The following is a 23,929-nucleotide window of genomic DNA, read 5'->3' as shown; positions in this document are numbered from 1 at the left end:
AAAAGGTAATAGTCTTGATTAGTTCGGGTAGTACCCATAATTTTATTCATTGTAAGATAACCAAGGAATTGAATTGCTTTCTATATCTAGCACTAGAGTGTCAAGTGATGGTTGAAAATGGAGGAACTATTAATTGCTCTATAATGTGCCATAGTATCAAGCTAACCATGGGGGAATATGTATTGAATAGTCCAGTGCTTTCCATTCCAATGGGTGGTGATGATGTTGTACTAGGAGTCCAATGGTTACAATATTTGGGTACAATAAATTTTAATTTTCAATAACTTTTATTGAATTTTTTTTGGGAAGGAAAGGAATTTGAATTAAGGGGTATTGCAAGGAAATCGGGAAATATAATCAACCCTAATGGCATGACAAATCTTCTAAAGAAATAAAAACCTGGCCTAATTGCACAATTATGCTCACTAGAGATTCAAACATCGAAATCATCTATTTCTCCATATCTCCAAAAAATCTTGGACAATCATTCCAAGGTATTTGAGAGTCCGAAAGCCTCCCACCTATTCGTGATCATGAGCATGCTATTCAATTGATTCCAGGAAGTGTTCCTCCAAACACCAGCCCTTACAGATATCCCTATGCCCAAAAGAGTGAAATTGAACATATGGTTGCAAAAATGCTAGACGTCGGTATAATTCAACCTAGTCAAAGTTCTTTCTCTACTCCAGTAGTATTTGTGCATAAGAAGGATGGATCATGGCGCATGTGATCTGAAATGAAGGTTTAACATATTGTTTCACTTACAAGAACCTCTCACTCCAAAGCTTAACAATTATTTGATCTAGCTTATGTTGACAATTGCGGAATTAAATACTTGAAACAGGCGTATGTCTTTGTTTATTTTTAACTGTTTAAGTGCTTTAAGTTGATTTGTTTCTACTGATATTAGACACACATAACAACCATATAACGCAACAAATAAACATCAACACATAACAACAAATTTAATCTAGGAGTTCACCCAAATATCGTGGGCTACGTCTCCTTGAGCTTTTGTCATTTTGACTTGGCTCTTTGGGATTATGGCTTCAATTCTTTTACAAGTTCCACACTCAAATCCAATGGTTATTGATTGAACCAATGGGCTTAGAAAACCATCTATACCCCTGTCATGGCTGTCATCATTCTGCAAGGAGATCTAAGATCCCTTAGACTTGATTCCTTCAATCGGTGCACTGAGCTTCTTGATGGCACAAAATCCTTCACAATTCTTTAATTGTCTCTGAAACATCTTCTACTATTTCCAGCACATATCAGACGTCAACAATAGATTGTTCATTTGCTCAAAATGAGCACTGTATCCCTGATCTAAACCTTCCTCCACGGTTGGCACTGGGCTGCCTCAAACTTCCCTGTAGCATCTCGGCCTTTAGAAGTATTCAGATGCTTCTCTAAACCCTTGCAATAGATTTAGAAGGCTCATTACAGCCAGGAATGATTGTTGGTTCGCTGAGAACGGATGCTGGTAGCTCCTGTAACTGCCTCCAACCCCTAGTGGCCCTGAGCTTCAAAATCTCCCTGGATGAAAATCTCCTTGAAGATGGCTTCTTCACCTTATTTGGACTGTTCCATTGGCTTCATAAGGCCTCAATTAGCCTAGCTATCCTCTTGGTTCACTCTCTTAGGTCGAAAATCACTTCTGGAGTGCATTTAGACAGTTTCTCCTAGAAATAATCCACTAATTTTAGCAAACTCCAGTTAACTGTAGCTAAATTCGGCCCGATCCGCCTTTTTGTCTACTCTGCCAAGCTTGACCATGGGACTGACTGTTTCATTACCGTCTGCGCATGCATATGGGGCGGTTAATCCGGCAGTTAGGGAGGAAGACCATTAAGTTGGCGGTCAGTTGACATGCCATCGCGTATGACTGTTTGCAAACGACGGCTAACCGCATCGGAACACGTGAATGGTTTTTGGGGACTGCTGGCGGTCCCAACCCCCAAAACGCGACCCATGAAAATTTAAATAAAACATTTATCCATAGATTGTTAAGAACCATTGTAGCGAAGTCGGTAGTGCGCGTTCAGGTCTTGCCGGAGGTCACGGGTTCGATCCCCCTGGACCCCAAACATAATTTTACATGACCATTCCAGGGCCACGTGGCGGCCTCTGGGCTTGCCACGTGTCAGCTCTTGATTGGTTGGCCAAAAGGAATATTCTAGGGAATATTCCTTGGAATATTATTTTTCTAATATTTTCCAAAAATCAATTTATTCTTGGAAATTGCAGTTTACTAGACTTTTTCAAATGGCAATAACTTCTTCATACTGTGTCAGTTTTTCAAACTGTTCACGGCACCAGAATTAGGAAGACGAGATCTATCCAATCATTCAGGTTCAACACTCTTTTGAACACTTTGAATTTTGAGCTATCATTAAAGTCCTGGATCAATATCTGATCAACATGTGTCTGGATTATACGGAGCTCAACAAGATCACTATTAAAGATAAATTTCCCATTCCTGTCATTGATGAATTGTTGAATGAATTACATGGAGCAATTTACTTCACCAAGTTGGATCTTCGTTCAGGATATCATCAAATTAGAATGAAGACTGAAGACATTCCAAAAATTTGGTAATGCCTTATAAGGGTCATTATAAATTTTTGGTAATGCCTTTTGGCCTTACCAATGCACCTTCTACATTTCAAGGTTTGATGAATTCCATTTAAAAACCCTGTTACAGGGAAAAGTGTCTATTTAGAACTGCTCTATCCCATTAAGGTGTGACAGCTGCCTTAGAAACAAACAGAGAAAAACTACTTTTGTTTTTCCTTTATGAATTATAGATAGAGAGGAACAGAAAGACCAACCTCTGTCTTGCGCTAATCCTTCGATTCGATCCCTCTCTTCTTTGATAGTCCTCAGCTACCTGCTCCCTTGCATGCCCAGTTTCACAAAGTACCTGTAAGATCACAAAAGCATAGCACTATACAAAGACATGGATCTATAATCATAAACAATCTAGGATCATATGTAAATTGACCATACAAATGTAACAAGCATCAATGATACAAAAGCATGGAGGAAAACTCAAATAGCTTTTATTGATAAACAAGAAAATATCCAGGAGGAGTTACAACCAGTTGTTCCGACCCATCATCAACCTCCCAGCAAAGAAACCCCTCTTCACCTCAAACAAAGCTTAGATCACCCAACAATCTGATGTTTGTCTCTAGAAACCAACAACAATTCCTTACAATATGCAAAATTCCAGCCTCCGGATCTCTAGGATGAGGGATCCATATATAGATATCTGTAAGGGGGATGAGTCAGCTTGTGATCTGATTAGTGTCTTCTCTCTGATAGTTCTTGCTTCCACTTGGAGACTGAGGGCCTCTTACTCATCCTTGGTCGAATTCAGTGAGGCAAGTGTCACAGGAGAAGATTTTGGAAGCTTCCATTGCCTCTCCACCTCGCGGAATGACACTGCCATTTGTCATTTCTCTCCCATCGCACCCCACAGAAGGGACTTTTGAAATGCAACGCACCCTCACAGTGTATTTAGGTGAGATGCAACGCACTTAGCCAGTGGAGCAGCTGCAATGATCCTGTTTTGACCAATTCTGAGTAGTTTCTCATGGAGAACTTCTGGGAGAAGCTGTAATCTGTTGACCTTGTTCCTTTAGGGGTTAGAACAACACTTTTAGGGACTTAGGAGCCCTTGGTTTATGGACATTTCATGCTTGGGGTTGTAGGGCACAAAAATGTCTATAACAAACCCTTCCTTAGAAAATTTGTGTTAGTATTTTTTGATGATATACTAATCTACAACAAGTCTTGGAAGGATCATGTTCAACATGTTGACAGGGTGCTCAAACTATTGTAGGAGAAACAATTATATGACAAAACATCCAAATGTTTCTTTGGAGTACAAGAAGTGGAATATATGGGTCATATTGTATCTCATGAGGGTGTTAAGGTAGACCCTAACAAAATTAAAGCCATTAAGGAATGGAAAATTCCCACAACCATAAAGCATCTTCGAGGATTTCTTAGTTTGACGGGGTATTATCGCAAGTTTGTTAAGGATTATGGGAGAATAACAACACCTCTAACAACATTACTAAAGAAATATGCATTTTCCTAGACTCTAGAAGCAACTAAGGCTTTTGAACATCTTAAAGAGGCAATGTGCCAAACACAGTCTTAGCTACACCAGACTTCGAAAAAACCTTTATTGTGGAATGTGATGCCTCGAGAAATGGAATTGGCATTGTTTTAATGCAAGAAGGAAGACCCATTGCTTTTGAAAGTCATCCAATCAAAGGAAAGTATTTACACAAACCTATTTATGAGAAGGAAATGTTGGCAATACTACATGAACTAAAGCAATGATGACCTTACCTAATGGGAAGACACTTCATGGTAAAAACAAATCATGATAGTCTTAAATAATTTTTGGAAAAAATATTATCTTTAGAAGAGCAGAAAAAATGGGTCACAAAGATGTTGGGTTATGACTTTGAAATCATCTACAAAAAAGGGAAGCAAAATGTTGTTGCAGATGCACTCTCAAGAAAGGATGAGGATGTGGAAGGATTGCTTTGTGCCATTTCTATTATCCAACCAGATTGGATAACGAAAACAAAGGATGAATGGAATAATGACGAAGAAGTGTGGAAGCTCATTCAAAAGTTGTAGCAAGATCCCAGTATATGTGATACATTTAGCTGGAAAAATGATCCATTATGGTTGTTATGAAACCAGCTTAAGAAAAGATAGAAAAGATAGATCAACACCTTAGAATTCAGCCTCTTCGAGGGGGAAACCTCCTTTACATTACATAAATGAACAATTCTTGGATGATACAAATGAAAAGACCTCCTTTCTATATATAGGAGTCTAAGGGGTCATAACATAATCAGAGCTGAAATAACAATAATAATGTAAGGGCATAATAATAACAATAATGGGCTTCTATGGGGCACAATAGTAACAATATGGGCACTACATGAGTACATCAATATAATAAGTGGGTTGTACTAATAACAATAAGGGGTTACACTACTAGTATAGGGGTCTAACATGCCCCTCTCCTTCAAAAAGCGCTGTCCTCAACGCTTGAGTAGTTCTTGATGCTTCTGTATAAAATTATTGTCCTCCCATGTGGAATCTTCAGTGGGTAAGTTCTTCCACTTGATGAGATACTCTGAAATTGATCGATTTCGTAGCTGTCGGGTTCTTGTTTATGTGATTGGTCCAAGTTCCAATATGATTTTTCCTTCCTCTTCAATTTCTGGCAATATTGTTTGAATTGGGATCTTTTGCAACTTTTGAATAAGTGGCCATACTTCTTCATCCTTCTTCCATTCATCCCTTGCTTCGTTTATCCAATCTGGTTGGATAATCGAAATAGCACAAAACAATGCTTCCCCATCCTCATCCTTGAAGAGTCTTCCTATTCGGTAAGGTCGCCATTTTTTAAGTGCATGTAGTATTGCCAACATTTCCTTCTCATAAATAGCTTTCTTGAGATGTAGCAGTAAAAATACCCAATCACCTACATCAAAACATTTTTCACTACGATGTTGATCTACCTGTTGTTTCATTTGATTTTTCACTAAAGTGGCGTTATCCTTCAAAAGTTGGAGAACTTGTTGTTGATGCTCGATGTGATCTTTCACTGCTTGAACCTTTTTCTTCTTGATATGTCCTTCTATCTCTAGAGTTTGAGGAGTGGTAATTTCTTCCAATCCTTTACAAGATATGGTCGGAATCATTTCTTGATGCTCGTTGTGATCTTTCACTTCTTCAACATTTTTCTTCTTGATATGTCCTTCTATCTTGATAGTTTGAGGAGTGGTAATTTCGACCAATGAATTACAAGATATGGTTGGATTCATTTCTTCTTTCTCAATGTGATATTTCACTTCTTGCACCTTTTTCTTCTTGATATGTCCTTCTATCTTGAGAGTTTGAGGAGTGGTAATTCTTGCCAATGCTTTACAAGATATGGTCTGATTCATTTCTTTTTTCTCTTGGGTGGGGTCCTGACATATATCTTCTTCTTTTGATGTTTCTTGATCCTTTTCTTCCTCCTCTTCATATTCTATGTAAAATAATTTCTTCTCGGCACACTTATGACCTTTAGTGCATTTGCTATCACAATTGTAACAAAGCCCTTTTTTTCTTTTTTCTTCCAATTGTTGTGGTGTAACCCTTGTAGGTTGTGGAAGGCTAGGAGAACAACACTTCCATCTTTATAGTTGTGAGGGGTATGCTTCCTAGTTTCCATAATTTTGCTTTCCACTATTTCACAAAGCCCTTTTACTCTTTCCAATTATTGTGGTGTTGCTCTAAAGAAGGTGTTGCTCTTTGTATCCTCATAATGTGCTATCATTTCCTCCGTGAAAATTGACCATGTAACAAGTTGTTTATGAGAACAAAGCCCTTCATACCATAAAAATTGATCCGGTTCTAAATATGGAGATGCAATACATACCTTTTGTAACAGTGGTACACCATGTAGATCAAAATATTGCTCCATCTGAAATATCCAATTTACCGAATCCTTGCCATCAAACTTCATCATCTTGCTTTTTCTTGATTTTAGGAGCTCAATCTTGAAATGACTGTAACTCTGTACTTTCGGATCTTTAAGTTCTGAAATTGTGACCTGTAGTAGTCCTCTATGTCCTCTTTCCAATGCCACCAGTTTGATCCAAATTGGATTCTCCAAGAAAGAGTTATGCACAATCTCCCAAGATGACCTGATTATAGACTAGTTCAGTAGAGCGAACTTGTAAGACGTGCCACAGGTCACTGTTTCGACCTTTAGCTCTAAAAAATATATACAAGAAACTACAGTCCGTCCTATTTCTGTACCTTCTTACGAAATTTCAATCCGATGCTCAGAGAGAAAGTTATGATGATTTTCCCTAGGTCACCTGTTTGGAATGTAATTTAGGCGTCTGCAAAAAGACCAACTTCCTCAGATCATATCTCCGCAAATATAGCGTGAAAAAGCTATAAAATTTGGACCCAAGCTTCAACGCGATGTCTTCTCAAATGGGTTTTTTTTTTAGCTTCTAAAACGTCGCAGAAAAAAGTTATAGCGAAAATGCCACGATGACCTGTTTGGAGCAGCAAAACCCTAGAATCCAAAGCTCTGATACCAAATGTTATTAAACCAGCTCAAGAAAAGATAGAAAAGATAGCTCAACACCTTAGAATTCAGCCTCTTCGAGGGGGCAACCTCCTTTACATTACATAAATGAACAATTCTTGGATGATACAAATGAAAAGACCTCCTTTCTATATATAGGAGTCTAAGGGGTCATAACATAATCAGAGTCGACATAACAATAATAATGTAAGGGCACAATAATAACAATAGTGGGCTTCTATGGGGCACAATAGTAACAATATGGGAACTACATGAGTACATCAATATAATAAGTGGGTTGTACTAATAACAATAAGGGGTTACACTACTAGTATAGGGGCCTAACAATGGTACAAAGATTGCTTATATCTTTGTAAGAATTCCCAACTCAAACAAAAGATTCTTTTGGAATTGCACACCTCTCCGTTAGGAGGGCACTCAGGATTTTTAAAAACTTACCATGGGGTCAAGAAGGAATTTTTTGGGGAGGGTCTTAAATCTGATATTCAAATGTTTGTGGTGGAATGTTTGGTTTGCCAATAAAATAAAGTTGAGACAATTAAGACCCCAGTTGTGTTACAACCTTTAGCCATTCCAAGTCAACATTGGGAGGAGGTTTCAATCAATTTTATCACAACTTTACCCAAGTCCGAAGGAAAGAGTTTCATCATGGTGGTAGTTGATAAACTTACCAAGTATGCACATTTTTGTGCATTATCTCATCAATTTAAAGCTATTACATTTGCTACTGCATTTATGGAAACAATTTAAAAGCTACATGGAAACCCAAAGATTATTGTAAGTGACAGAGATCCCATTTTCACTGGAAATTTTTGGATGGAATTATTTTATTGTTTGGGTACTTAATTAGCTCAAAGCTCATCTTATCATCCTCAATATGATGGAAAATTGAGATAGTAAACAAATGTTTGGAAGTATATATTCATTGCTTTGTATCTAATAAACAAACACAATGGTTCAAGTGGTTACCTCTCGCTGAATGGTTGTATAACACTTCCTTCCATACTGCAGCAAAAATGACCCCATTTATGGCACTTTGTGGATATCATCCGCCATCCATCACATCATCTTTTAGATAAAGTTCTAAGGTTCAAGCAATGGAAGATCACTTCGAGCATCAACAACAAGTTCTCCAAAGCTTAAAGGATAACCTCACTTTGGCACATAATTGGATGGAACAATAGGCATATTAGCATTGTAGCGAAATGAGTTTTGATGTAGGTGACTGGGTATTTTTACGACTACAACCATACAAACAAATGTCCTTCAAGCAAGCTAAGAAGGATAATAATTTATCACCAAAATACTATGGTCCTTACAAGGTGTTGCAAAAGATTGGTACCATGGCATACAAATTGAAGCTTCTTGCATATTCTCGAGTGCACCTAGTTGTCCATGTTTCAAGCTTAAAGAAGGTTATAGGTGACAAGCTCCTAGTTCAAACAATATTGCTAGAACTTGACAAGGAAGGAAAAAGCATATTGGAACCTAAAGCAGTCACGGAAACAAGAACCCGACAGCGACGAAATTGATCAATTTTAGAGTATCTCATTAAGTGGAAGAACTTACCCGTTGAAGATTCGACATGGGAGGATGAGAATTTTATACAGAAGCATCTAGAACTACTCAAGCGTTAAGGACAACACTTTTTTGAAGGAGAGGGGCATGTTAGGTCCCTATAATACTAGTGTAGCCCCTTATTGTTATTTTTGTGCCAATGTAGTCCCCATATTGTTATCATTGTGCCCCATATAAACTCACTATTATTATTGTTGTGCCCTTACATTATTATTGTTATGTAGGCTCTGATTATATTGTGACCCCTTAGACTCTTATATATAGAAAGGAGGTATTGTCATTTGCATCATGCAATAATTGTTCATTTATGTGATGTAAAAGAGGCTTCCCCCTTGAAGAGGATAATTTTTAAGTCGTTGATCTATCTATTTGCGAGTTGGTTTTATAACGCTTTTCCTATTGGGAATATTACAACAACATACTTTTAAGCAGTATGATGGTGGGAGTTGGCATGGAGGTACCTATTGGTATGAGTCTTCTTTCGATAGACTTAATGAAATTGTAGCAAGAAAATGATTCACTTGACTTGTTCCTTAGTCATACAGAGAAATTTGATTTTCCACATCAGCAGGATGACTTGGATTGCAATTAGCTAAAGTGACATGGCCTTGTCTATTACTTAAGTCAATAAATTCAAGTTTCTAGGTTAGAAGTAGAGTTGTGCATGATTTGATTGTTAAGATCTAGCAAACTAGTTGAGTTATTGTTAGTTGAACTTAGTTAATTGAACTCTAGTCATTAGTTGAGTGATTGGAAGGTCAGTTGAGTAGTTATAACAATTGTACCGATCTCTTAGTTAACTAATCAATCAACTAAAAATAGACCGAATCATGCATGGAATTTGAATTTCCTAGTTGAGTGGATGGAAAAGGCACATTTGTATTTATAATTGTATATTGTTGAGTCCACAATGCTTTTTCACTGACCAGGTGATCAACCCCCTTGGATTTGCGCAAGGAAATAGGGAATTTTCCTATCTTTTATGAGCTTAATTCCTCCAGGATTATGCAAGGAAAAAGGAGGTTGGATTATGCTTGAATTGGATAAGTGTTGACCAGAGCAGGTCAAGAAGCAGGAGAATAGTTTTACAGTGAAGGGTGTGCTTCAGAGTTGAAGCAAGACATTGTAATTGTTTCTCTTTCTCATCTAAATTAATGCAAAGTTGCGGAGGGGTTTTTCCCAATTAGGTTCCCCCATAAAATCATTGTGTTCCTTATGTTTTGATGGTTGCATGTTATTACATGTGTTTCTATCGTGTGTGTTTCCTTTCTGCATAATACCAGAATAATTTGGGTTCCCCCCTAAAATCATTGTGTTCCTTATGTTTTGATGGTTGCATGTTATTACATGTGTTTCTATCGTGTGTGTTTCCTTTCCGCATAATACTAGAATAATTTTTTGTCTCTTAATTTCAATTCGATTTCACTGGCAGTAGAAAATTTCTTGCCATTTATACATGGTATCAGAGCTACATAGAAACCTTGTTCCAGATATTCTCTCAAATAAATTTTGATTTGCAGAGTTTTGGTGCTAATTCTCTTAAGTGCAGGAAAAATGTCTTTCAACGGATTGAGGTTGGAGTATGCATTCGAGGGCACCTTGAAATTTTTTGCTTGGAAAGATTAGATGGAAGTTATCCTAGTTGATAATGGAGTATGGGAATATACACAAACTAATATTCCAAAACCAACAACATTAGATACACAAACACTTGCTGAGTGGAAGAAAGACACAGAAAGATCCAAGAGGATTATTCTGGAGGGTGTCAAAGATCATGTGGTTCAAACTTGCATTGAAAGGAGAATCCTTTTGCAATGTGGACAACTCTCCAAGATCTATTCCAGAGCATTAGTGGTGCTAGGAAATTGGCATTGAGAGATAAACTCAGGAGCATTCAAATGTAGAAAGTTGAAACCATTCCACATGTTGTAGCTTTTTCTAGAACCTGCAGCACGAATGCTTCAGGGGACATAGAAAGCCTCCTAGAGATAGCCTCTGGGTTGATTATAGACCAGTGCCTAGGACATCTTAAATAGAGGAGTGCATGGAAGATTATGAGTGGGGTTTCTGTTGCACTCCAATTGTCACGTAGTTAAAAAGGTTATAAAGGGGGGCTTGGTTCAATAGGCCTTCATTAAGGTAGACTCAAGCCAACACATGGATCCAAATGCGGGGGTATATTGGGGTAATCTCAAAGAGAAATGTCTTCTTCTGGTGGCCGACACACAACAATGAGACAACTTAATATTGAAGTTGTAGAGATGGTGGAGAGGAGGAGAGGAAGGAGGGAAATAGATGCGTAGGGCTGTAGACAAACAGAATCCTTAGCAACAATGTTCCAGCAGAAATATGGAAGAGAGAGGAGGTGGAAAGATAGAAACAACAAAGTACTTATTGAGGTTTCATGCCAAGTATAACATGGGTACCTCTATCACCAAACAGTGTGAGTAAGTCTGTGCTCATACAGGTACTGCAGGTTAATATAATAACACAAGTAAATCTATAGTTACTACAGGTACTTTAGGCTATTGAATAACACAATTAAATCTGTAATACACACAGGTATTGTTCTCTATTTAGCAGCGAGGGTAAATCCATGAATCAGGGAGAAACCAACAATCTCATTACACTATTTTAGAGAAAGTAAAACATATTATGAAATGAGGTTACAGAAGGGAAAACATACTTCACATTGATGTGCTTGGAATCACCAGGGAGTTTCATTAATCCAATATGAGTCCAACATAGCAGTCCATAACATTCAACACAACATCGATCAAGTCCCCCCATGAATGAGCAAATAGAAACAAAGTGGCATCTCAGAATTTAGACCCTGCGGGTGAGAAATTTTGGAATCTTTTATAAGTGTTTCTCCCCCCTATTTATAAGAAGAGGGGGAGCTTGGGTTATAGTTACAAAAATATCTTCGCCAGAGCTCTAGTTGTCTGCTAGACTAGTTGTCTCGGCGTGTAAGACTATGTTGCCCAAAATGATTACAATCGGGATTCAATCCCTTCTTGGAAATAAGCAGAAATTTGCAAAATTGAAAAGAAAGAAGGAAACATAAAGATAATGGAGAAAGTATCCCCTCTGTTGTTCCTGTGAATGGACTTTGGTCAAGCCATGTCTCAGTTGTGATGTGCTTCTCCTGCCGCTCGACTAGTTCCTATCACTTTTGTCTTAACTACCTGAATAGCTCGTTCTCTAGAGTAGGGAGTGGATCAACTGTGAATGTATGTCGCGGAGTGGGAGTGGAGTGTGTTAAGGAAGTCCTTTACTGGGTATCGGAGTGGAGCTCCATGCCGAGAAATTAAGTTTTCGTGAGCCTACTATACTGTATTTACTCACAACAGTCATGTAGTGAAGCTGTCGAATCCATTTCTGCAGCCTATGTAGTCCTTGGTTTCTTGCTGTAGGGGCTTCTACAAGATTATCCCATCTCAGTGTGACATTGCTCCATGCTTTCATTCAATACCACAGTTGTCAATCCATCCACCTTTAAATTTTTGTACCATGCTCTCGAGGCCTTCTTGTAATCAAGGTTTTTCCCTTTGTTGCATAATATCCTGCATACTAGCAATTTTCAATGCTTTGCCTTTGATACCACCACTTGACACCTTGTGATCGTCGATCTGCGATATTGGGCCCACCCGGGGTATCGCAAACGCAACAAGGGAGAGGGAGAGGCCCATCCACTTCTTTTCGTAGCGCAGGCCGACTGTCCGGACGCGAACTCCTTATTAGATGTAACACATAAAATGTCGCATTCGGGGAAGTTCAAGCATATCGCAATCGCAAGTCAGAAGGGACTTCGGAGGAGGAGGAAACTTTGCTTTGTGTGATCGCTAATTGCGGGATTGATAACATCATTAGTTCCATGTAGAAACTCCTGAGTGTTGACACGTGTCACTCGGAAATTCCCCCATAGGACCCTGAAAAAGTTGAATCAGCGTGCTAGGTGTCCTCCGTACTGCCACGTCATGCTGACATTAGCGGCCCTGTGGATTCTTAGGACCAATAGGATTCTGCCACATGCCCCCCTAAAGGAGAGATAAGAGGGCCACCTGCCTTTGGTTTTGTAACTAATTTCCTTTGTAAAATGAAATCGGCCCTCCCTTGCTGTTAACACTATCGGCATATTTCCCCCGCAATTCCTTAAGAATGGCCCGTTGGGCCTACCAATCATCGATTTGTCAATATTACGGGGTCTGATGTGTGGGATCGCAGGACTGGGGATGTGGGATGCCCGATATGGCAGGACTCCAAGATGCAGGACTAAGGAATGCGGGACTGCAAGATGCGAGATGCTCGATATGGCAGGACTGTGGGATGAAGGATTGAGGAATGCGGGATGCGGGACTGCGGGATATAAGGGTTGCGAGATGCTCGATATGGCGGGATTGCAGGATGCGGGACTATGGGATGCCCAATATCATGGGACTGCGGGATGCGGGAGCCCACCATCGATCTCCAATTTACTATGCCTAGGGCCCTCTAATTGCGATGAGCCTCCCTTGGTCTTTTCTCCTCGTTTTCTAGCTTTCAAATGGGTCCCTTTGGTCTGCTCTAACTTCTAATCCAAAAGTCCATTTTTGGCCTTCTATATACCGTTGGAAAGCTTATCACGAGCACTATGAAACAAAGAGGATATGACCAAGCTTTGAGAGATTTCGTGGTTTGGGAAAATCCTTCAAAATTCACTGCTTTTCTACACTTTGAGCAACTAATAAATTTATAAAGCAGTGAGTGACAACACCACAATACCTCTCCAAATTCGCTGAGGTTCGAGATGAACTTGGAGGAGTAGGAGAAAATGTGCCATCATCTAAGCATGTGAAATTAGCACTCCTTGACCTTTCGAAATCCTGACACAACTATCAGGATTCAGTTAATAGAAGAGACAAACTACCAGATTGGGAGAGAATTTGGACTGATTTGGTGCAAGAGGAGATCAAAAGAAACACTAAAGATGGTGTCACATCCATTTTAGATGAGGAAGAATATCGTGCTCTAGTTGTCAACAGAAAGAAGGCCAAAGGCACGAAGGCCTAAGGCGAGGCAAAATCCAGCCAAAATAGTGGCAATAAAAAGGACCTCAGCAAAATAAAATGTTTCCACTGCCATGAATATGGACACTATGCAACCAAGTGTCGGCATAAGAAATCCAGCAAGGAGCCTACAACAGAAGTAGGAGGAGATGTTATGGAATCTTAATTCGAGTTAGATTTCACCCTCTTTTCTTTCATGGAAAGCACAGTAAGAGGGAGTGAGTGATACCTATATTTTGGTGCCTCATATCATATGACAGGAAACAAGTAATTCTTCAATAACATAAAAGATAAGGATCTCAATTTGCACATAGAATTTGGAGACGATGGGAGGTATAGTACCAAAGGAATTGGTACTGAGACATTTAAGAGGGATTCAGGCTCCCATCTTCACCTAAAAAATGTAATGCATGTGCCTGGGTTGAAGAAAAAAATGATTTTTGTAGTTGTATTGGAGGACAAAGGTTATGATGTTGTGTTCAGTAAGGGAAATTTGTTTTTGAATCATGTTGTTACTGGACAAGTGAAAGAGATTGGAATTAGAGTGAAAAGTCTCTACAAGCTAAAGATATATTTCAACACTCATGCAACCATACCTCTAAGAGTGAGGTGGGGTGATGTAGAGCCATAGTCCCAAAGTTGCAAAGATTTTGGCAGGGTCCATAGGAGAGTAACAACAATTGCAGTATAGTATTCTCATGGATCATTACCCTTGCTACATGGGTTGACAATATTCAATAGTAGGAGGATTAGTGTCAGTTGGAACAGTCAGATAATGAGGAGCATATAGCAGTGTTGACAACAGAGCAGGAGGCTTAATAGTAGAGTTAGCAACAACGCAGATTTCCCAGTATATAGTGCAGAGACTAGTAGCAGTTAGATGCTCAGGAGATAGTTGCAGCTCAAAGACATAGTTGATTCATTATTTTGTATGCTTATCAGTTGTAGTTGTTGTAGTAGCAACAACAATAGTGAGAGGAGGTATTATTACAATACATTCCTACAAGAGAAGGATTAGGGTTGTTCAGAACCATTTTCTTGCTAAGAGGGAGTGTTGAAATTGTATCAAGAAAATGCTTCATTTGACTTGTGCCTTAGTCAAATGGAGAAATTAAAATTTTCACATCAACAGAATGACTTGGATTGCAATTAGGCTAGAGGTATAGTTGTTCATGAGTTGAATGCGAAGATCTAGCAATCTAGTTGAGTTATTGTTAGATGAACTCAGTTAACTGAACTCTAGTCATTAGTTGAGTTGGTTGAAGGTCAACTAAGTAGTTATAACAGTTGTTAACTCACTGATCTCTCAGTTAACTAGTCAATCAGCTAAAAATAGACCCAGTCATGCATGGAATTCGAATTGCCTAGTTGAGTGGATGGAAAAGGCACATTTGTATTTATAATTATATATTGTTGAGTGTATAGTGCTTTTGCACTGAGCAGGTGATCAATTCCCCTTGGATTTGTGCAATGAAATAGGGAATTTCGCTATCTTTTAGGAGCTTAATTCCTTCAGTATTGCGCAAGGGAAAAGGAGGTTGGTTGAGGCTTGAATTGTCTAAGTGTTGGCTAGAGTAGGTCAGGAAGCAGGAGAACATTTTACAATGCATGGTGTGCTTTAGAGTTGAAGCAAGACATTGTAATTGTTTCTCTTTCTCATTTGAATTAATGCAAAGCAACAGAGGGGTTTTTCCCAGTTGGGTTCCCCCGTAAAATCATTTTCTTACTTGTATTTTGATGGTTGCATGTGTTTCTATCGTATGTTTTCCTTTCCACATAATAGTAGAAGAAACTTATGTCTCTTGATTTTACTTCGATTTCATTAGCAGTAGAAAATTTCTTGCCATTTCTACAAGACTTGGTCGGTAAGAGAGTCATCAGGAAGGTGAGAGACAAGGGCATCAAGAAAGGGAAGGGTCCAGTTAGCTTCAAATTCCATGGTGAACTAGATATGAGGAGAAATGTGATTAAGATGGGTAAGGAAGGCTTGGAGTTCAGGCATACCATGGGACCAAATAACAATGGTGTCATTGATAAAGTGCTTTCAAAACTTGGGTTTTAAGTGGAAGCTTTCAAGGCTCGTGTTTCAAAGTGCTCCATGAAAATGTTGGCAACAATAGGGGAAAGGGAAGATCCCATGGTTGTGCCCTCAGTTTACTCATATCAAACTCCATTAAAAGTGAAAAAAGTGGTGGTCAGACAAATTTTGATGAGGTCAAAGGTTTTGAAGTCAACAATTTTGGAACTAAGATCAATGGATTCTAGAACAAGGATTTTAGTAAATAAGGATATGAAATCAAAGTTGACCTCGATGTCATTTTCATCGCACTTTAGGTGTTTGGTTTTCTGTATGAATTCAATGAAGTCTTTAATGAAGGATCAGTAGTGGTCCGAGAATGGTTATTGGCAAGGAATTAAGAAAGGGCATGGGTGGAGCCACATATGGTGCTTATGATGGGTCTAAGGGGAATATCCTTCTTGGGGATTTTAGGTTGAGTATAGATCCTTGGGTTGATGGGGTTGAGGGGAATGAAAATATTTTGGATAGAGGAGTCCAAGGAGGAGGATTTAATGGCTTTAGTGACCTTGTTGGTGACTGATTTGATAGGGTTCTTGGTTAAGGGCTTCTATGAGGAGGAGGAAAGGAGCTCAAGCATTAATGGTAATATGAGGAATTCATGACAACAAACACATTTCCTTTGTTAGTTTTTAAATGAGAATGTTGGGCTTGGAATTAAGCTAACATAAGGCCATAAATTCCTCTTTTGAAAGGTTAGGTTTGGGGATCTTGGAGCCTTAGAGAATGCATCCACACTCTTGTTGAAGTTCTTCCACCAAATAGGTGGGAAGGAGGTGGGAAATGGATTTAATAGAACATAAAATGTCCTAAAATGGAATGCTACAATCCTTGAAACAATGCCTAAACAACTAATAAATCGAGCAATTACCAGGTACCTCTTCAAATGGAAGAACCTACCAATGGAAGAGGCAACATGGGAAATCCAAATTAGATCATTATATTGTTTTTCATACATCTTGATGCTTTCAAAGTGGAAAAGGTGGAGGAATCAACCCACATGAACATTTTTACCGATGGGACCTAGTTTGGCAAATTGGGATATGAAACCTTCCAGGAGTAATCTAAGGCATCAAATAATGTTTTTTGGAGGGAAATTTTTTTTGCAAGTTGGTTAAGTTGAAATTCGCAAAACCCCAACCATGGCTGACAAATATGTAAATAATCTTCATGATCCTGCAGATGAGAGTGTTTGTGTGGCTAGAAGCATAAGTTGCACATATAAGCCTTAATGTGAGCCTCCTCATCGTGGCCCTAACTAATAAGCTTGGGATATTCAAGGAATACATGGGTTCTAATGCAAAGGTTCAATCAGAGGAGAGATTAGGAGATTGGGAAGAAACAAAGAAGGAGCCAAAGAAAGAACCTGAAAAAAGATCAAACTAGTTAAAATGCTCTAAACCATTCGCACTCCTTATTCAAAATGGAAGTGAAGATCAACATTAAATCATGCCAAGGCAAGATTGATTCTTTAAATCTAAATCACTGGTTGCAACAATTAGAAATTTATTTTAGTGTCCATCATATAGAGGAAGAACAAAAGATTTCATCTTCTCCACTTAAATTAGAGAGCCATGCTCTGATTTGGTGGGAAAGCCTCATAAATGCCTTGAGGTTGGAGGGATATCCTCCAGGGACTAAGTAGGAGGATTTTAGAGCCCTCATAAAGTCACAATTTGACCTTATCGGGAATGTAGAGGACCAGTGGATCAAATGGCATTACTTCAGGAAGAAGCAAGGGCAGTGTGTACAAGAGTACAACATAAAGTTTAGACACGTAGCTATAATGTTCGGTATCTCCTCAAAGAACCCATATGTACCACAATAAACTAATGCAAAGATACCAACAACCACCACAACCATTGTAACATTGACAATCATATAGAGGAGAAATGTTAGAAGTTACATCTAGAGCTTAACCCGAAGAAGAGAAAGAAAGATGCAAAGAAGAAGAACCTCGTGGCCATTGAGTCAAGTAACCAAGTTGAAAGTATATCAAACATGGATGAGAATATATTTTGTACATCAATGTAGAAGGGGGTGAATCTAAGTAGCCTTCAACAATAGGAAGAGAATGAAGAGACTAGACTCTTCCATATAAAGATACAAGTAAAAAAGATAAAGATTGATGCTTTGCTCAACTCAGGATCACAAGCAAATCTCATCGCAACAGAGCTGGTAAAAAAATTGGGATTGTAAGTTCATGATCGTCCAAGCCCATATTCATTAGGATGGGTAAATAAGGATGAAAAATTAAAGGTAACCAAACAATACAAAATTAGATTTGATGTCAATGCTAATTTTATTGATGAAGTAGAACTAGATGTGGTTCCCCTTGATGTATGTCATGTGGTGTTTGTAAGTCCCTATATATACATACAGGATGAAATATTCATGTGAAGATCGAACCAATACCACCTCATCAAGGAAGGAAAATCCTTCACCATCAATGCACACAAGGGAAAGTGCAAATTTTCACTGGTAAGTTCCAACCAAGCCAAGACACTAGTCAATTCTAGCAAGAAGTATGTTTTGTTGTTTTTAAGAGAAAGTATATGTAGAATATTCAATGAGAGTAAAGTCATCCCTAGAGTGGAGTGCTAAGAAACATAAACAACAACTGGAAAAGTTGCTACATGCATACAAGGATGTGTTCTGGGAGCCTAAAGGGCTATCGCCTAAGAGGGAAGTGGAGCACGAGATGCAGCGATTACCGGACTCCCCATTGCCAAACATTCAAATGTATAGACAGTATGTTATAGAAGCAAGTGAGGTGAAGAAGCAGTAGCAGTTGCTACTGGAACAAGGTGTCATTTGACCAAGTACATCACCATGTGGGTCACCCATCATCGTTGTGGCAAAGAAGGATGGGACTTGGTATATGTGTATAGATTATAGGGCATTGAACGAAATTACGCTCAAGAACAAGTACCCATTCCCCAGGCTAGATGATTTTTTGAATTAGTTGTAGCAAGCCAAATATTTCACAAAGTTGGATTTAAATATGGATATCAACAAGTTCAAGTCAAAGAAGAGGATACCTGGAAGGCTACCTTCAAAACCAGGCAAGGTTTAATGAGTGGTTAGTCATGCCATTTGACCTAAGCAATGCTCCAACTATGTTTACTAGGTTAATGAATGATATATTATGCCCTTTTATAGATTCGTTTGTTATAGTATATTTGGATGATACACTAATATACAATGTTATCTAGGAGGAGCACATCTCACATTTGATGTGGGCATTGGAAGCATTAAATAAGAACCAACTGCCTGTAAATCTCAACAAGTGTGAGTTTGCACAACAATCTTTGGTGTATTTGGGGTATGTTATAGGTGGACAAGAGAGAAAGATAGTTCTTTTTAAGATAGAGGCCATCATGAAATAATTGATGCCTATTAATGTTTATGAGGTTCGGATTTTTGCTGGTGTAGCAGTCCTGGGTTAAAGTGTAACAACCCTAGTGAAAATTCCATGTAATAAAAGTTAATATTAGGCAAAATAATAACCACGGTTGATGGGACACTTATTCCAAGCTGAATGTTGGGCAAGACATCCTAGTGTGGGTGTTCATTTTGGTTAATATGGCTAAGGAAGTTGACAAAGGCAATGGCTAAGGCTTTGGAAAAGAAAAATGGCATTTTTGGCACATTTATTTATGAAAAATAATGGAAATTAGGAGAAAAGGGGGTGAATGGTCACATGTTGCATGTGAGGAGGAAAATGAAGGAAAATAATGGAAACTGAAGAAAATAGAGGCCTCATTAATAAAAAGGCTTCTAAGGATCAGTACACAAATTTTTGTCAATTTAGTTTTGGAGTTCTCTCATTATTCTCTCTCTCATACTCTTGGATACTTAGAGTTTTCTTGGAGTGCTATTGGAGAGTGTGTCATACCTGGATTTTTGGAGCAAGAAGGCAAATGAAGAGAAGGAAAGCGCAAGAGGACATCAGGATCAACAACTACAACGAATTTTGCTTGCAGGTACCAAGTTGCATGTATGTTTTCCTCACTATTTTTGGCATGCATGGCATATGCATGTGGATTATTGGTCATGATCTATCACTAGAATGGAGGATTGCTTGGATAGCCATGGAGATTGTGGGTTTATTTCCTTGTTTTGTTTTGGTTGGTTCTCATGTTTCCTTTAGTTTGGGTTGAGTTATTATTTCCTAGAAGCCTTGGTTGGACAAACGCTCTAAAAGCCCTGTAACAGGGTTGAGTTACTAGTGCTAGAAGCCTTGGTTGGAAAAATGCTTTTGAAGCCCTTGGTGGGTTGAGTCACTAGTCCTAGAAGCCCTGGTTGGACAAATACTCTGGAATCTCGACGACAGCTATGGGTTGAGTTACTAGTCCTGGAAGCCATAGTTGGAACAAACGCTCCAGAGCCTTGGAAGGCTTGGGTAGAGACCAATCTAATGATGGTTTTGTGATATCCGACCGTAAGGTGGAATCACTATTTGATGGGTTGAGGTGGTTGGCCTTTGGAAGCCCTGGATGGTTTTGTATTGATGTGTTCTATGAGATCCCACATTCATTCTTGGAATATGGCACGGGCGTGAATAACTGAAGAGATATTTGGCTCAGCCATTTTACAGTCGGGTGGAACGTGGAAGTCCCATCTTGTGTTTGGATTTTGCATCATCAATAATATGAGGTTATTTATCCTTGTATTTCTATAAGTAATATATTGGTTTATATGTGGATTATATGGCTGTGATTCCCTTGGAATTTCTGTTGCTATTATGTTGGTTATGTATATGTTTCATGACAGTAGTTATGTATGGATCTCATCATATTTTTACTTGTAAATGGATGAACAATGTATCTATGACCTAATGGATGAAATGGCAGATAATGTGTTGAGGCATCAATGATTCTTAGTGATTCCCAGCTAAGTATGAGACCCCTATGCTTAGATATGTTATTTACACCTACAGATTAGATATTCGTGATATGTTTGACGAAATGCATGTCATGGCTAGTAGGGGTCCACTCAAGGGCTTGTTCAAGTATTTTATTTTGCCTCATTGTATCCTTGTTATATTTATGTTCTGAAGGTGTCATTCAGTTCTTAGCAGTGACTTGGGCTCTGGGCTTGAAAAAGTGGCTCAAATCCCGGGGACGTTGGCACAACAATGAGCAAAATAGTCTTGGACGCTGGCACAACAATGAGAAAAATAGTCCTAGATGATGGCATGCCTTGTCATGACAGCATCCAGAGCCTCTTGTACGCTGGTATGCCTATAGCATGGGAGCGTTTGGGGGTCATGTGGTCTAAAATCTTAGTGGGTCCCAGGGCTAATTGGCAGAAAGGTTGGGATGGTTCTTGAGGGTCCTAATGTTTGTGTTGAAGGCCTGTATGGCGTGTTTCAGTTAGTTCCACTTCCTTAACGTGACTTAGGAGGTCGAATCATATCATAGTGGTCTCTTGTCACATGTTTACCCTGGTTGGCTGGTTACTTGGGTAGATGTGGGAGAAGGGTGTTACATAAAGGTTCATGTAATAAAGGATGTTAAAGGAAAAATAATAAAACCAAGGTCATGGGACATGTATTCCAAGCTAAATGTTGGGAAAACACTTCAGTGGGCATCACTTGTGGTTTAATAATGGTTATGGAAATTGGAAAAGAGGCAATAATTGACATTTAATTATGAGAAATAAGGAAAATAATAGAAAATAAAGGTGAAGAGACACAAATATGCATGCAAGGGAAATTAGAGGAAAATGAAGAAAAACGAAGAAAAAGGGGACATCAATGATAAAAAGGCATTAGAGAAACAATTCACAGCTTTTGCCCAACTTTTGAGCAGGTGTAGCAAAGGAAAGAGAACAAACACTTGGACAAGCAAGCAAAGGAAGGCAAAGGTAAGTAAAGGAAAGCAAGGGAGTGTAAATAGAAGGTTGGATTAGCAACTTCAGCAGGAAGATCTTGCATTTAATAAGTTGCATGTGTAATTTCCTTGTTGGGATGTGAATGCATGGTACATGCATTTGTTTATTTGGTTCATTTGCTATCATTGGCATGGGTTTTGCCTGGTTTGACAGTGGTTTCAACATTTCCTTTCCATTTCCTGGATAGCCATGGTGTGATGGGATTCATTCTTGGTTGAGCTTTGGATTGTCAGAAGGTTTTGGAACCAGGTGAGGTGGTCTCAGGAAAATCCCAAGGGTTGGGGGTGGAGATGGTTTTCTCCGGGAAGCCCTCGATAGGTGGGTGGAGATAGGAAAATTCCTCAAGGTATGGTGAAGGGATTCTTAGGCATCTAAGCTCGGTTTGGTTTTGTGATATCGAGGACGGGTTAGGTGAGATCACAATAGCTTGAGGGTGGAGGTGGTTTAACCTTTGGATCCCTGTTTGGTTATGCCTCGGTTTATCCTATTAGATCCCACATTCATGCTTAGAATATGGAACATGGGTGATTGGCTGAAAGAAAGATTTGGTTCAGTCCAATCTATGGTCATGTGGTACGTGGAAGTCCCATACATGGTTGGCTTTGAAATATGTTATATGATCTATTTTTCCTATTGTGATCTATGAGCACTTGTACTTATTATTATGTGGATTTAATGTTTGATTTGTCATGGTTGCTATTCTAGTTTTATGTTAGTTATAAGCATGGTTTTATGAGGTGTTCTAGCTATGGATCTCTTTCATGATTTGATATTTTATTGAATGGTTAATAAATACATGGGCTAACAAGTGTTGTTGCACATAGCTTTAGAGGGCATTGAGCCTTCTTGGTGATCCTGAAATCAAATTCAGATGTTTAAGATTAGTGATGCATTCATGACTTGTAGCTTTCATCTTTACCATGTGTTTGACGAAATGTCTATCATGTACTAGGCATGTTCAGGTTAGGATCTTGTTCAAGTTTTGAATGGTTAGCCTTTTATCATGTTATTTATGATTATGGAAAGTTACAAGAAATTCTAGGCAATGATCTAGAGGCTAGCCTAAAAAGGTGGCATATATCTCGTGACCTCATGCTCTGAACTAAGGAAATTGGGCCACAACTGATAATAGGCAAGCTTGTGTGTGCGGTTGGAGCCTCATAACCACATGCACAGAGTGTTAAGGTTGTGGTTGGGGAGTTTCCCTCGTGAAAAAGAGCTTTAGCTTAGGGATTGACCACTTGGGGGGTTGGTAGCCTCTCAAGTGGTTTGTAGTTCCCAAGGGAGGTCAATAAGTTGTCAGATTGTAGGCCCCACTTCCGTCACTGGAACTTGGAGGTTGGGTAATGACATAGTAGCACTCAACTCCTGTTTATCTTAGAGATCTTATAAAAGCAGGTAAATGTGGGAGGGGCGGTTACAGGTTGGCATTAGAGCTGCTAGGTTCAAACAGTTGCACTGGATGGGCTAGATGTGATTGTTATGCATGCATGTCAGTCGTATGTGTGTTTACTATGCATGCAAGGCAGTGGATATGGTTGTCATGTATATTGTCAGTGTTACAATTTGTGTTATCATGCATGATGTTTGTATGTTGACATGTTGATGTCATTATGTATATATACATGTATACCGTGCTAATATGGATCGATTTGTGCAGATGAGATAACCTACCCTAAACTTCATTAAGGTATGGTTCGATCATGTTTCTATTTTTTTATTATCTAACATGGCATGCTTGCAGGAAGAAGAAGATCATAGATTACATGTAGAACAGTGGATTAAAATTCATGTGACTCCTCTAACAGGTTAACTGAGTAGCAAGGAGATGAGTATTTTCGTGACATAACAAATACATTGAGAAGCTTGAAGGTAGAAATCAGAAGTTTCAAGGCAGATAATAACAGGTTGATTGAGACACAGGAAAGGCTTGCTAAAGCTCAAGGAAGAAAGTAGAGGTTAATGCAGTGATCCTTCAGAGCCTAACAAATTTGCAAAGACAAGGATTGCTAAGAATTAGTCATAAACACGAGGAAAGGACTAATGGAGCATACGGTAGCAAGTCTTGATCAAGATACAGGATGGACAAAGATGATACAGTTAGAGATGGCGGATGGTTGGATACACCTGACAGGAGAGATAGTGCTTATGGGTTCTATTCTAATTCTTGTTCAGAGA

Source organism: Pinus tabuliformis, chromosome X (assembly GCF_031772625.1).
Source record: "Pinus tabuliformis cultivar Carrire ecotype Pingquan chromosome X, CPIR1, whole genome shotgun sequence".
Lineage (NCBI taxonomy): Eukaryota > Viridiplantae > Streptophyta > Pinopsida > Pinales > Pinaceae > Pinus > Pinus tabuliformis.
This window is presented reverse-complemented; position numbering follows the sequence as displayed.